This window comes from Simochromis diagramma, unplaced genomic scaffold (assembly GCF_900408965.1).
Source record: "Simochromis diagramma unplaced genomic scaffold, fSimDia1.1 OVJJ01000753.1, whole genome shotgun sequence".
In the NCBI taxonomy this organism is placed as follows: domain Eukaryota; kingdom Metazoa; phylum Chordata; class Actinopteri; order Cichliformes; family Cichlidae; genus Simochromis; species Simochromis diagramma.
The window spans coordinates 21,793,552-21,807,971 of NW_024387523.1; the positions used below are offsets into that span (position 1 = coordinate 21,793,552).

The 14,420-nt window shown below is 41.2% G+C and overlaps 1 long non-coding RNA gene across 1 annotated transcript; it reads right to left on the reverse strand.

The window, feature by feature from the left end:
* Positions 1 to 1,452: 1,452 nt before the first annotated feature.
* LOC120727090 lies at positions 1,453 to 4,464 on the reverse strand. The gene is made up of 3 exons (XR_005694423.1): positions 3,522 to 4,464; positions 1,963 to 2,251; positions 1,453 to 1,553 (listed from the first exon to the last, which is right to left on the reverse strand). It is a non-coding gene; the product is annotated as an uncharacterized LOC120727090 (long non-coding RNA).
* Positions 4,465 to 14,420: the final 9,956 nt, after the last annotated feature.

Sequence of the window (14,420 nt, forward strand, 5' to 3'; positions counted from 1 at the left end):
CTACTGTAGCACCTTTCATACAAAAGTAATTCTATGTGCTTTACAAACACAAAATGAGGAAAGCATTAGGACTAAGCAAAAATACAATAATTATAATAGAATTTATTAGTGCTGTCAGCATTAATCTCATTAAAAGGATGTCAACGCCATAACCGCATTAATGCGGCATTCTCCATTAGCGAGTTAACGCGGATTGCCCCATGCGTGGGGCTGCACGGCGGTAACGTGTTAAGGAGCTAACTGCGCTAATGCGTTGACGCCGTGTAGCCCAACGCAAGCCAACTTATGTAAGCCCAACTCGCTAACGGAGATTTGCCGATTAATGCGGTTATGGCGTTAACATCATTTTTACAAGATAAATACTGACAGCGCTAGAATTTATACTTCACGTAAAAGCAAAACAAACAAAAAACAGTTTTAAATCCTGATTTAAATTAACTAATAGATTTTGCACGCTGCAAGTGTGAGGGGAGTTTATGCTACAATAGAGATGCATGAACAGTAAATGCTGCCTCACCTTGTTTGGTTCTAGTTCTAGGAATATTACCCTGCTCCTGTATGCATGAGTTGTATGATTAGATTAGATGAAACTTTATTAATCCCTCGGGTGGTTTCCTCCAGGAAATTCAGTAATGCTGAATGGTTCACAAATAGGTTGGAATAGGGAAGGGAGCGACAGAGATCACTGGGAAAAGAAAATGTGTAAAACACCATATATCCAAAAAATAAAATGCAGTGGACACTTCTCAGTGTTTTTAACTCTCAGATTTACTTTATCTCTTTTTATGTTCAAATTCACTGTTTTTAGGTGGTTCTATTGCACTGATATGACAACTAAATTTGACCAGCATGAGATAAATGTTGTTTCATTTTATCTTACTGCCTCTAACAGATTCGTTTAGCTCCATTTCCGCAGGAAATGATATGATACATCTATCTGTCAGAAAATCACCTTTTTTTTAACTTGTCCAATCTTGTTTTTGCTACCATTTATTACTCTTTTTGTCAAAGACCATTGAAACTAATTTTTATCCAAATAGAAAAACACTGGTATTAACTTTGAACTGCACATACCTTTGAGTGAAGGATTGGATGAGCCACTCTAAATCATAGGTTTTGAATGGGAACAGAACAAGGTAAGTGGTGTTGTCCAAACTGGTAGAACTGTGTGGATACATCACATGATGTGTTGTTTTGGTTCCTACATCTCTTTCAAAACCTTTGGTAGGGCCACGGTTCATTCTAGAACAGGATTTACCACACATGTTATTTATTAGGATTTATTGTACATACATACACATACGTATATATAGATTACTGCATGATAAACTGCCTGTGGAGTTATGTAAACATTACCTTATGACAATATCGTGAAAATCTATCAGAGGTCCATAAAATGATCCCATTAGATTACCAGAATTCCCAACTACAGCACAAGTTCTGCAGAGGTCAGGGCTGGGTCTTGTAAAACCCACATTGGGTGGGAAGATGTGAAACATCTTATCCACGGTTTTATTGTAGAAAGTATATTTGCGTTTGTCCCGTTGTATTCGCTGACATGAAACAAAAGCAAGACTATGGTTATTAAATTGCTGGCTTCAATACCTATATGTAACAACTGATTAGTCTGAAAGTATTGAAATTCTAATGTCATATGTAGGATTGTTGATAAGGTCATAAAATTTGCATTATTTAAATCCACATTTAATGTCCTATTACTACAGTGCTTACTGCATTGCAAATATTTGACAAATGTATTCCATGTTCTAAAATAGTGAAAATTCCCTAAATGTTTCAGTCTAAAAAAAGTTACATAATTGGATACCTTATTTATCTCTATATATTATCAGTATCTGACACAATCATGAGTACCTGAAATAACTAATGACGATATAGGAAAAAACTTGCATATTACAGCATATCCTTATTTTTAAAATGTATTTATTACGTTTTCATATTTACCTTCCACCAGTTAAAAATATCCTCTGATATATTGTTTGTGGCTGACAAAAAGGGCTCAGGAGATGCTTCCATAAGCTCACTAAGCCATGGATCGTATTCCATTAAACATTTGTCACAGGCACAAAGACTTGTATTGCGATAGAAGAAGGAATGCTGGTATACAGTCAAAATGTATGAATTTCCATAAAACATTCCGATGACTGTGGCAAAAATTAAGAAAAATAGGATGAAGAGTTTCATCTTCAAGGGAAGCATCTTCGCACTTTGATGTTCTTGGATTTAGTTGTGTCTGTGGATACATTAAAAAGCACAGGATTTAACAATGTGGCAATACATCAACCATATGTTTGCCACAAACAAGACAAATCATTTTAATGATAGACTACAACTTTGTTAAAATCAGTCCATACTAGTGATGTGGATATTTATTTTACTTTTTTTTTTTTTTTTTTTTTTAAGTATCAGTACAGATCAGACTTGTCAATACCAGCCTGAACTTACTTGGTATCAGATCAGAATGAAAATCAGTAGACACTGCACATCACTACTCCACACTACTGTGAATTATAGGATATTACTGTTATTTACTGCCATGCCTAAACTCAGCCACAGTTACACATCATTTATGTGCACTCAGGGCTAGAATGGTAGTCTGGCATACTTGGCATTTTTCCAGTGGGCCAGTATACCTTTGGGCCCATGGGCCAGCCTGCAGCCCCACTGTGCACCAGTCATTGGTTAATTTTCATTACACTGGGTCACCCACTAAAGTCTCCTCTCTGACCTTTTCTGTGCACTCACACAGCTACTGGAAATTTTTTAGTGTGGAAAAAGTGGTGCTGAAAAGCAGAAAGAGAATAAAAACTAAAAAAGAGATGCAGCAAACTGTGTCAAATTCTGGTGCTAGCACGAGCTGTGGAGAAGTGAGGAATAGACAAAGGAAGGTGAAATTACCATGGTAAGAAAGCAGATGGAGGGACATAATTACTAGGGGAGAAATTCATCTTTCACAAATTCATATTCATCTTTAGATGTGTTGCTGTTGAGAGTGTTAAACCTCTGTATCTGTATATGAAATATATTCAGTGCTCTGAAAGATGTCTGAAGGCTCGTGTGGTTGTTTTTCCATGTTTGGTCCCCTTCACCTTACATTGCGACTGCTACAGTATGTGTGTCCCAGCCTGGCCCTGTATGCACTGTGTGCATAACATAATTTCATAATAGAAAACATATTGTAATTTCTCTCTGATTCTCTTCCTCATTGCTGTGAGTGAGCTTTTGTTTCCTAAAAATAACATGCTGTACCAGCCAACTGGTAGCAATGCAACAGTCCTGTTATTTTAATATTTTGCAACCCTATGTTCTTTGGTGCTAAAGAGTATTCATTTCAATGTGCCTCAGGCCCACTGATCAAGAATCACTTTTTCATAATATGCGTGATAGAAGTTGACTAATGCAATTGTGCTGTGTTATCTCAATGGTCATTTAAATTAATGAGTGATTAAAAATAAAATCTGCAGAACATTTTTTTTACAAACTAACAATGACTTCTCTCTTACCTGACGAAAGATTAAATCCGATTGTTTAATCTGGAAGAGACTGGTGGGACATATCCTGCAGTCAGAATCTGATATTTTTCTTCTCGCTATAGGCAGATTGCAATTTGGAAATGTAACTTCCTCATATCAGTTATAGAACTTTGACCCCATTGTAGTACCTGTCAGTGACAAATAGGTTTGTTGTATTACATAGATAACCTTCAGGTCAATTTGACCTGAAAGTCAGTGGAGTTTAAAGGGTTCAAAAATGATTTTTTTCTTTGCAACTGTGAGACATATTTCATCCAAAACACACACACTCCCTATTCTATTGACCTCATGTGTGAAATGTGAGAATGCAGGTGTCTTGCTTGGACATTCACCTGAATGAGAGACTCGGCTGGAGGACCAACAGACCAACTTTTAAGTGTAACTGAAATAGAAATCATCCATTTTTAAAATATAAAAGTTAACATTTACCTTCCACCAGTTGAATGTATGCTCTGAGATATTGTTTGTGGGTGATAAAAAGGGCTCAGGAGATTATTTTGTAAGTTCACTAAGTTCATGGGTCATATTCTATTAAAGATTTGTTGCAGGCACAAACACTTCCATTTTGAGGGAAGAAGGACACAGTTAATATTGGTGGCTTGGGGTGGCTGTAGCTCAGGTTGTAGAGCAGGTCAGCTACTAACTGGAAGGTTGGTGGTTCTCAACCCGTCTGCATGCCAAATATCCTTGGGCAAGATACTAAACCCATGTTGCTTTCCGATGCATCCATCGGGGTATGATGTTTATGAATGTTAGACAGTAAACACTTAACAGTTTCACTATCTGGGCCCACGTCCTCATTTAAGTTTAACAGCGTTTTAAGTAGGAAAAAGTGAATACTTTGACATGAATTGAGCTGCGGTTTGGGGAAGGCCTCGAAGGGGACTGGCAATGGCTTCCGGGCCTGGCAGATCCCCATGTACTAAATAGAAGTGAAGATGTTGAAGAATGGAGAAGAGGGAGGGAGGGTGGGGCACGTAAACAATCATCTTGCAGAACTAGGGGGACCTATATAGATGACAGCCAGAAGGGGCGTGTTTGGAGGCGTGGTCCTGCTCCTGAAATTCTGATACATAATCTGCAATACAAAAAGTGCTTGTGTGAATGGGTGCGATTGGGTGAATGAATTAGTTGTGTAAAGCGCTTTGAGTGCTCATAAAGCACTATATAAGAACCAGTCCATTTACCATTTACTTTGTTGGCTGGTGTGAGACCAATGCACTCCAAATCAACACCAGCAAGACAAAGGAGATGGTCATAGACTTAAGGAGGAAGTCACCCCCTACAACACTGGTGAACATCCAAGGAAAAGACATTGAAATAATGGACTCTTACAAGTACCTGGGTATTCACCTCAACAATAAACTGGACTGGACTACAAATACAGACCTCCTGTATAAGGTCAGAGCTGACTCCGTCCTTTGGAGTCTGCAGGACTCTGTTAAGGACATTCTATCACACTGTGGTAGCATCTGCCTTTTTCTATGCAGTGGCCTGCTGGGGGAGCGGACGCACAGACAGGGACAGGAGCAGGATTGACAAACTGGTCAAACAGGTCTAGCTCTGTGTTGGGATGTCCTCTGCAGTCTGTGAAAATGGTGGGCGAGAGGAGTATGTTAGTAAAGCTGACATCATGAACAACCCACATCACCCTCTGCATGAGTCTGAGTGTGCTGAGCAGCTCCTTTAGTCAGAGACTGAAACACCCTCGCTGCAGGAAGGAGCGCTTTCGCAGATCATTCATCCCAACAGCAGTTAGTCTCTATAACTCCTCAATCACAATGTTATGTCACTGGACACTGTGGACATCCACGGTCACCACGTCATGCATAATGCACCTTCTATGTGTATGGACGTGTGCAGGTATAGATGTTAAGTATATCAGTGCTGGGTAAGTTACTTTAAATTAGTAACTTAGTTACATTACTAGTTACTTCTATCAAAAGTAACTCAGTTGCTTCAAGTTACTCGTTACTTTCAAGGTAACTAGTTACTCAGGAAAGTAACTTTGGTTTTACTCAGAATTCTCTTGTTAATGTGTTGCTTCCGTAACTGGATACTGCCAGTCTTCTAGCTTGCTTACTTGCCACAAGTGCACTGTGCCACCTACCAGCAGAAAGGAAAGAATAATGTGCATATTTCCATGAGAGAAATCCCATGCCTGGACCGTCATTGACCGCCACCATGATTCTAGCCTACTTCACGTGCGCTTTTTACATCCAACACGAAAACTGCAGTCATGGTGCTTTCGGTTGTACTCAGAACTCAGAAATTCTGCCTTCTGAGTAGGAAGATGTAGGTAACTCCAGACTGCAGATGAGCTGCATACAGGGCTGAACTGGGACAAAAAATCGGCCCGGGCATTTTGACTAGAGACCAGCCCACCATTATAGGAAAAATCATAAAGCCTTTGAATGAAAACAAATGCTGTTGTGACAGTGATGTACACTGTTTTGATGGTATATATGCATCAATCTAAGATTGTTGTAAGATTCAGATAATTATTTTTTAAAAGCTAGATATTTTAAATGAGAATAAGAAAGAAAAGTATTTCTTTGTGCCCCCCTCTCCCTGTTAATGCCCTACCTGGCCCCCCTGGCAAAACTTTGCTAGACCCGCCCCTGCACAGTTACCAGCTGTCAGCTACGTTAAAAAAAGGATCCTGGTGTTATTTGTCTCTCAGAAACAGTTCATAACTTCCCTTCAAGTCATTCATGTCACCTAAAAGGTAAACCTGTTTCTCCATCACCTGTTCAGCTCTGATGATTCAGTAAGGACATCTCTTGGTTTCATCTTCATGTTTCCCTCTCACCAGATATCCAACGACTGTGTTTAGTCTGTTCCTTCCCATTCCCTACAAGGCCACCTGGGTTGGCTGGAAGACTGTTTACTCAGCCTAGCAGGGCAAAGGACACTTTCTCAGCTGAACTCTGGACACGCACACACATACCTATACATTGATATGCCCACACTCATCCCCCCTCCCTTTCCAAATGCCTTTGACACTCATTCCCTTCCGATGCTGCACCCTTTACCCACCCCTGTTGCTTGTCATTTCTTTCTTTGTTTAACGCTGGTCTCTTCTTTCTGGCGCAAAGCGGGCGATAAACAAACAAGAGAGACGGGACTTCCGACAGAAAAGCCGATCAGCTGATCATTGATCGGACAGCGACCGCCTCACCCTTTCCCTCATCCACCTACTGGCCTCCACCACTTGCTAATGTTACTGAATCTGTGGAAGCTCCGCGATAGCCACCACACGAAGTAACGAATAACGACCCTATCTAAATCCCAGTAACGATTAACGCGTTCCTGATTTTGGCATAATAACTAGTTACCGTGCTCGTTACCACAAAAATAACGTAGTTACTGTAACGCGTTACTTAATAACGCGTTAGTCCCTACACTGATGTCTATGTATACATATATATATATTTAGTGTGTACGTGTGTGCGAGTACATGTCTATACTTAGATATCTATTACTTACATAGGAATAGTAGGGGTAGAATATTTATGTTATAACTATATAGTTTATAGTTTGTCTTGTATATTTCCACAACCATATCCATAATCACATACTGTGTATGCTACCATTGTATATAGTGTATTATCCTACTTATTTCATATTCGTTTGTACTTTATTTATTCTTACTTTTTGTATTTTCCTTCTGCTATCTGTACCTGAGCTGAGGTAACAAAAATATTTCCCCACCGTGGTACCAATAAATTCTTATCTCTCTTATCTTAAGCGTGCTAACGCTGTCATCATGACTAACACGATTAACAATTAACTCATCTGGAGTGCAGACTGACTCAAAATCCCTGCAATGTCTCTGTCAATGCATTTCGGGCAGTTTGTCCGAAGTTTGTTCATTCTGTGCTCTAGACAGGTTGAGTGCATTAAAAATGTTAATTGCGTTAATAGTGATGATCCTAACGCGCCAACATTGACAGCACTAGTTTAAAAACATAAGCAACTGTGGGATACCGTTTGTCTGTGATTTGAACCGGGGGGACAAATTGCTCCAACCGAGGCTCCAGTTACAGCAGTGCAAGTAAACAAACAATAAATATAAGAAGAGTAAGAATAAATATACACTTTAGGACTAGGGCTAAAGGGATCAACACAATTTAACATTTATAATTTACAGTTTGATGATTTAAAGTCTCACACACAACCCGTCGAAAGGGGAGGGGGGCCGGCTGCTCCCAAATAGAGCACATTTCATTCATAATGTTGTAAATCCAAGCCCATTATGTATTCATGATTTGAATCCTGGGTTGTGTGAAATCCCAGAAATACACCTTAGACAAAGTGAACTAGGGTGGTTGGTAGGTTATGTTGTGGCGATCCTCGGGTTGAGGGATGGGTGTTCATACTGGAGTGCAAAATTAAAACCAAAGGAAGATGGACAAGAAAAGGTCAAAGCCATCAGGTGCTCAGTTTAGAAAAAATAGATGTGTCATTGGATAATGGCAGGTCATCCTGGAACAATCAGAATCAGAATCAGAATACTTTATTAATCCCTAAGGAAATAATGTGGATTTCAGTTGCTCCAAAAAGAAATGGTAAAAATAGTAACAGTAACAGACTAAACTCCAAACAATACATCATGTTGTAGATTTTAATATTAATTAGTCATTGTCAATTGTTGATTTGTTCTGTGCTCATTGTATGACGAATTATGATGGCTGTTTGGTAGCTGTTTGCATACTATGCATACTCTCTCCCTCTCTCTTCATATGTGTGTGTGTGTGTGTGTTTCTCTGGTGAAATTCAGTATGATTCCGACAACAGTTTTATGTCAATGTACAATCCTTAATATGTTTTACGTGTGTGTGTGTGTGTGTGTGGTGGGGGGGCGCCAGAGGGAGTGTTCGCCCGGGGCGCCAAAGAGGCTAGGACCGCCACTGCTTGAGAAGAAGCCTAGACGTAACATTAAACGTATTCACAATAACAGAATTGTTACAGCGGTGGATGCAGACTCAGGTGTGGGAGTCAAGAAACATTTAACAGTTTATTTACAACCGAAACACACACCCAGTTCTATATACAAAAATGTGCAGGAGGGAGGGAGGAATCCAGGAGCCACACACCACTCACGTCAAAATTTCTGGGAAAGCACAGGCTGGGACGGGTCCAGGGAAATGGGAGTCATGCAACAATCCTGCGATGAGAAGCCTCGATCTGCCATTTTAAATGGACACCAGAAAGCCAAGGCAAAGAGTTGCAGGTCAGTAATGATTTGCAGGTGTGTCTGCCAGAGACTGGAACTTGCAGTGAGTTCTGCCTTAGCAAGAGACAAAGAGAGAAAGAGAGAGCAGAAACAAAAACAAACACTGAGGTGTTTCTAGCCCTGGGAGACGCCGTAGAGGTACGGGGAACATGATAATAACAAACTAACAACGTCCATGCCAGTGTGTGGTGGCGGTGTGGTCTCTGGCGTGCTGCAAAGGAGGGGTGACGCAGTCAGCTCGCAGGGCTGAGCGGAAGCGGGAAGAACAGGTGTGCCTGGCAAGTTAATTGCCTGTGTGTCTGGTTTTTTTTGGGGGGGGTTTGTTTGTTTTTTTTAATAGCGATAGCCAGGCAGGAGAGGAGTGTGTGGCAATGAGCCAGGAGTGTCTGCATCCTGAGCTGATCAAAGCTAAAAACCGCAGTTGTATTGCTGCAAATAAAAAGGAGTGTTACTCCAACCTAAAGCCAGTGTGTGCGTGTGCGCTTTTCAAGATGGCGTCGGTGTCTATGGCTGGCTGTCTTTACCCTCGCTCTCGCCTGCATCTGCCCCTTTGCTCTTTACCCTCTCTACCCCGGCTTCTGGATTTTGGCATAGTACTATTTTCTTCATATTATGCTCATCAGGTGGCTGTGCATTATTAACATATGACCGGCAAACACTCCTAGACCTCCGTTTCTCCTATTCACATCGCTTCGATCAACACTGGACTTTGGGAGATGCCGCCCCACTACGACCAGACTCCCCCACTAGCTTTCCCTGCCTACCCCCTTTCAATCTGTATAAGAAACGATACAGGAGACGCGGTAAAAGAGTGGCTTCCGTGTGCGTATGAACGCTTACCTACGGTTTACCCATATGCCTCTGGGGACTTGCTACGCTCTTTCCATCCAGTCTCCAGTGATCGCCTCGTCGCTAAACTGCTTGGCCACCGGTGGATTTGCTCCGTCTCACAGCAAGCTTACCCAGCCCTTCCAGCGGCATGCCTCCTTGCTCAGACCTGGATCGCCTCATACAGACGTGGTGTCAACGACAGCAACCTCAGTGCCCTGCAACGTGCTACTCGTGCGGATGCTGCACCCTGGACACAGATGGCTCTTTTCAACGTCAGGTCGCTGGTAAATAAGACCTTTGTGTTTAACGACTTTTTCTCCGCCACGAGCCTTGATGCTCTCTTTTTGACGGAGACCTGGATTCGCCCTGGTGAGTCGCTTCCCTTTTCTGAGCTTCTCCCCCCGGACTGTGTCTTAGTTCTCCGAGGCTTACCGGTAGAGGCGGTGGCTTAGCCTCGGTCTCTAAATGTAAATACAAAGTCCGACAGCTACCCTGTCCTTCCTACCTCAGCTACGAGGCTCAACTTCTGGAGATGATCGCCTCACGAACTTCTCTGTTTGTTGTGGTTTAACGGCCACCTAAATATAATAAGACTTTTATTCACGAATTTGCTGACCTCCTTGGTTCAGTTATTTTTAAATATGACTGTTTGCTTATTGTTAGTGATTTTAACATTCATATCTGCTGTAATGACGATCCATTAGCCAAAGATTTCCTTGCATTAATGGACTCTTTTAATGTTGTCCAGTGGGTTAACCAACCAACCCACGCTAGGGGCCATACTCTCGAACTGTTTTTTTCATATTAAGGATAGCATTAAGGATATAAGCAATGTTGGGATTTCTGATCACTTTCCTGTTATCTTTGATGTTAACTTATGTACTTCTGAACTTCACTCTGATGCTCTCCTACGCCCTACACGTATAATTAATTCTGGAACTGTGGAGAATTACTCAATGTCTTTTCCGAAACTTGCCTCCTCCATTCCTGACTATCTTCCATGATTGATGACTTTGCTAGCACCTTTTTTTCCACATGCTCCTCCATCCTCAATACTGTTGCCCCTGTTAAAATGAAGCACCCTAGATCCCTTTCCCGATGCTGGCTAAACGATTCTACACGTGCCTTGCGACATGTGTGCTGCCGGGATGAGAGAAGATGGAAGAAAGATAGGCTCTAGGTTCATTACGTGCCAGCCGGTTGCAATTTCAACTTGCTGATAAAATGGCCAAAGCTGCCTTCCTGTCTAAAATTATTCTTACTTATGGTCACAACCCCCAATCTCTCTTTAATGTTTTCAATTCATTGGTTAACCCCTGTCCTGAAATGCCACTGGCGTGCTCTCCTGCTCTCTGTGAAAGTTTTTTCAACTCATTTTATTCATAAAGTTTTACATCTTAAGTCCTCGCTCCCTTCAGTGCCGAGTTTTATTCCCACCCCTGGTTGTTCATCATCATTTCAACAGTTTGAGCCGGTGTCACTCCATACTCTCAAGCGACTTATTGTCCAATCAAAGAACACCTCTACTGCTTATGATATCCTTCCATCTCGTATAGTTAAGGATTGCTTCAGCGTAATTGGACCCAGCATCCTATCTCTAATGAATATATCCCTTCTTGCAGGCTCTGTTCCTTTAGCCTTCAAACACGCTGTTGTCCAGCCCATTCTTAAAAAAAGGAACCTTGATCATAACGATCTTGGAAACTATAGTCCGATCTCTAAGCTTCCATTCCTGTCCAAAATACTGGAGAGGATCGTTCTTTCACAACTCCAGTCGTATTTGGATGTGAATGCCATTTATGATAAATTTCAGTCTGCTTACAAACCCTGTTATAGCACTGAAACGGCCTTGCTCAGAGTCCTCAACGATCTCCTTCTGATTGCTGACTCTGGACGCTCTTCAGTCTTGGTCCTACTAGATCTATCCTCGGCCTTTGATATGGTAGATCATACCATCCTATTAGCGAGGCTTGAACACACAGTTGGCACTGGAGGTGCCACCCTAGATTGGTTTAAGTCATACCTTTCTAATAGGTCCTTCTCAGTCAATTTTGGCCCTTATTTCTCCTCTGCTGCACCTGTCTCCTGCGGCATGCCTCAAGGATCTGTCCTTGGCCCCCTGCTCTTCTCACTGTATATGCTCCCCTTAGGCGCAATCTTTAAGAAGTATAACATTGCACATTATCCACGCCTTGGTGACATCTAGGTTGGATTATTGGAACTCACTTTACTTCGGTCTTAACTCTACTCTCCTCCATAGACTCCAAACTGTTCAGAATGCGGCTGCTCGTCTCTTTACTGGTAGTGGGCGGCGTGTCTCTATTACCCCTGTCCTTGCTGATCTACATTGGCTTCCCGTTAAGTATCGTATTCAATTCAAAATCCTGCTGCTTACCTTCCGAATTATTAACAATATAGCGCTAAGCTACCTCATTGAGCTACTTTGATTATACACCCCTACTAGAGCACTAAGATCATCTTGCCAGTCACTCTTGGTACTACCGAGATCCCGGCTGAAGACTAGAGGTGACCGCGCGTTTGCCTTGGCTGCACCTGATTTATGGAATAACCTCCCCATCGCTATACGCGAGAGTCTGATTCCATCCATTCCTTCAAATCGCGGTTAAAAACCCACTTATTTAGCCTCGCCTTTTCTACCAGTTAACGCTTGCTTGTTAGTTAGTGTAACAGGGCAGCCCTTAGCGACTGGAAACACAGTGAGACAGACCAAGGCAAGTGTAGTGGAACAAAGTATTTATTTGCTATATGGCTCTCCTTAAAACAATTAACTTGTCGAGCTTCTTCACAGCACAAAAAATCCATCTCTAATGACAACTGGCAGCCTTAAATATGTTCAGCTGTCACAGACTCAACCATTATTCCACTCTCAGGTAAATTCTTAAATCCCAACCTTCCACCACAGTATACAATATATCAATAAGAATAAATAAATACATTTTCACATTTACATATTAATAAATACTTCACACTTTAATGTTACACCAAACCCAATATTATAAAAACCCAGAAACCCAAGCACAAAAAGATTCACCACACTCTCTTTACCAATGGTCTCTCCCGGAACCTTTAAATGGTGTCTGGACCCCCGGGGAAACATTTGCCCAAACACCTTGAAGAGGACACAGGCAAGAAAGGTGAGTAATCATTAACTTACAAACACTTATTTGCACCACTTTTATCCCTAGATTTCACACACACATTTGCATTAGTTTTCCTTATTGGTAAACCTTAATCACAATCTCAATCACCATTCTTCTCTCCTGACAGACAACCACCACATTCCTTGACGAGGAGCAGCTGTGCAGGATCTGAAATAAGGCTACCAACTGATTTTAAAATTCCCAATAAATAGACAATAAATATTTAAACTGCTTGTGTGCAAATCCATGCTTAAAGTGCAATGCTCATAAAGTGCTTGATAAGGTGCTTTTAATAAAGTGAAAGGTGTGCTCCAAAGTGCTATACATATAATATAAATAAATGCAGTAAGGGAGTCCTCTTCCTTACAGTTAGCTTAATGCTTATTCTTATCTTCGGCTTATTCTTAATTACTTTTAATCATTTTTCATTTTAATTTTTTTTTGACTGTTTTATCCTTTACACTTAGGATAAAACATTGAATACGATACTTACTTTTATGCTTTTATATGCAATTCAACCTAGCATGTTTTGGTACCTTGCCATAGCCCTCATCCTTCCCTGTTACTTCATCCTACTCTCTTGCATGTTAAGCACTTTGGTACACCGCTGGTTTTTAAATGTGCTATATAAATAAAGTTTGTTGTTGTTGTTTTTATGTTCTTGGGGTCCTGTTTCACACAGAGCAATAATTTGAAAAGCATATGTGGTGGATCAGAAGTTTGATTCCTTTCTGGGCTGTGCATTTCTGTTCCTTATATTTCATGGCATGACTTAATTGTTCTTTCGAGTGCCTGAGATGACTTTCTGTTGATCCATTAGTAATGCCTCAGAGCTCCAGTAGGGGGATTCGCGCCTCTCTTCCCTCACTCAATACATAAAATGAAGGCAAAAGCTGCTACTCAGTATCTTCATTCATCTTTCCTAATTATTTGCCCTGTTTCAGATAAATACCATGCAGAAAACTCTACAAACTTGGCAATACCTGTTCCTGTTAACTTTTAGTCATCATTGTTCATTGTCGAGGTGATTTGTCGACTATTTTGTTATGTAAACTAACATTTTTTCATTGGTGGTTCTTCATGTTCTTAGGCCACTCGTTAAGGTAGTGGCTCTGACTTCCTCGTCCCTGGACTATTGAGTTTGATACGTTAGTGTAAATCCGGCTTTGTGAATTGTAGTGTCTTTGTGTGTATACCTATTCATGACTTTGATCTTTTTGTGCTTAGACTCATAGCTGGACTGGCCATCGGGCATACCGGGCATTTGCCCGGTGGGCCGCTGGCGATTTTTTGTTTTTATGGGCCGATCGATTTTTTTTTTTTTTTGGAAGGGTATAAATAATGAAAGGTGTTGGATTGGCCAATTGGTCATGATCGACTCTGGGCTGGACCAATTACAGCCGAGGAGGTCGGATGCACCCTCCCCCTTGTTTAGCAATCTTATAGACGAACTAAAGAAAATGGAGAACAAAAATAGGAAAGGAGGTGCAGAAAAAATTAGGGCCAAAAAGAAACAAGCCCTTCAGGCAGACGCTGCCAAATGTGTAAAAATAACTCAATTGTTTGGCGGTAGCTATGGCATAGCTTCCACAGATTTAGCAACATCAGCAAGTGGTGGAGGCCAGCAGGTGGATAAGG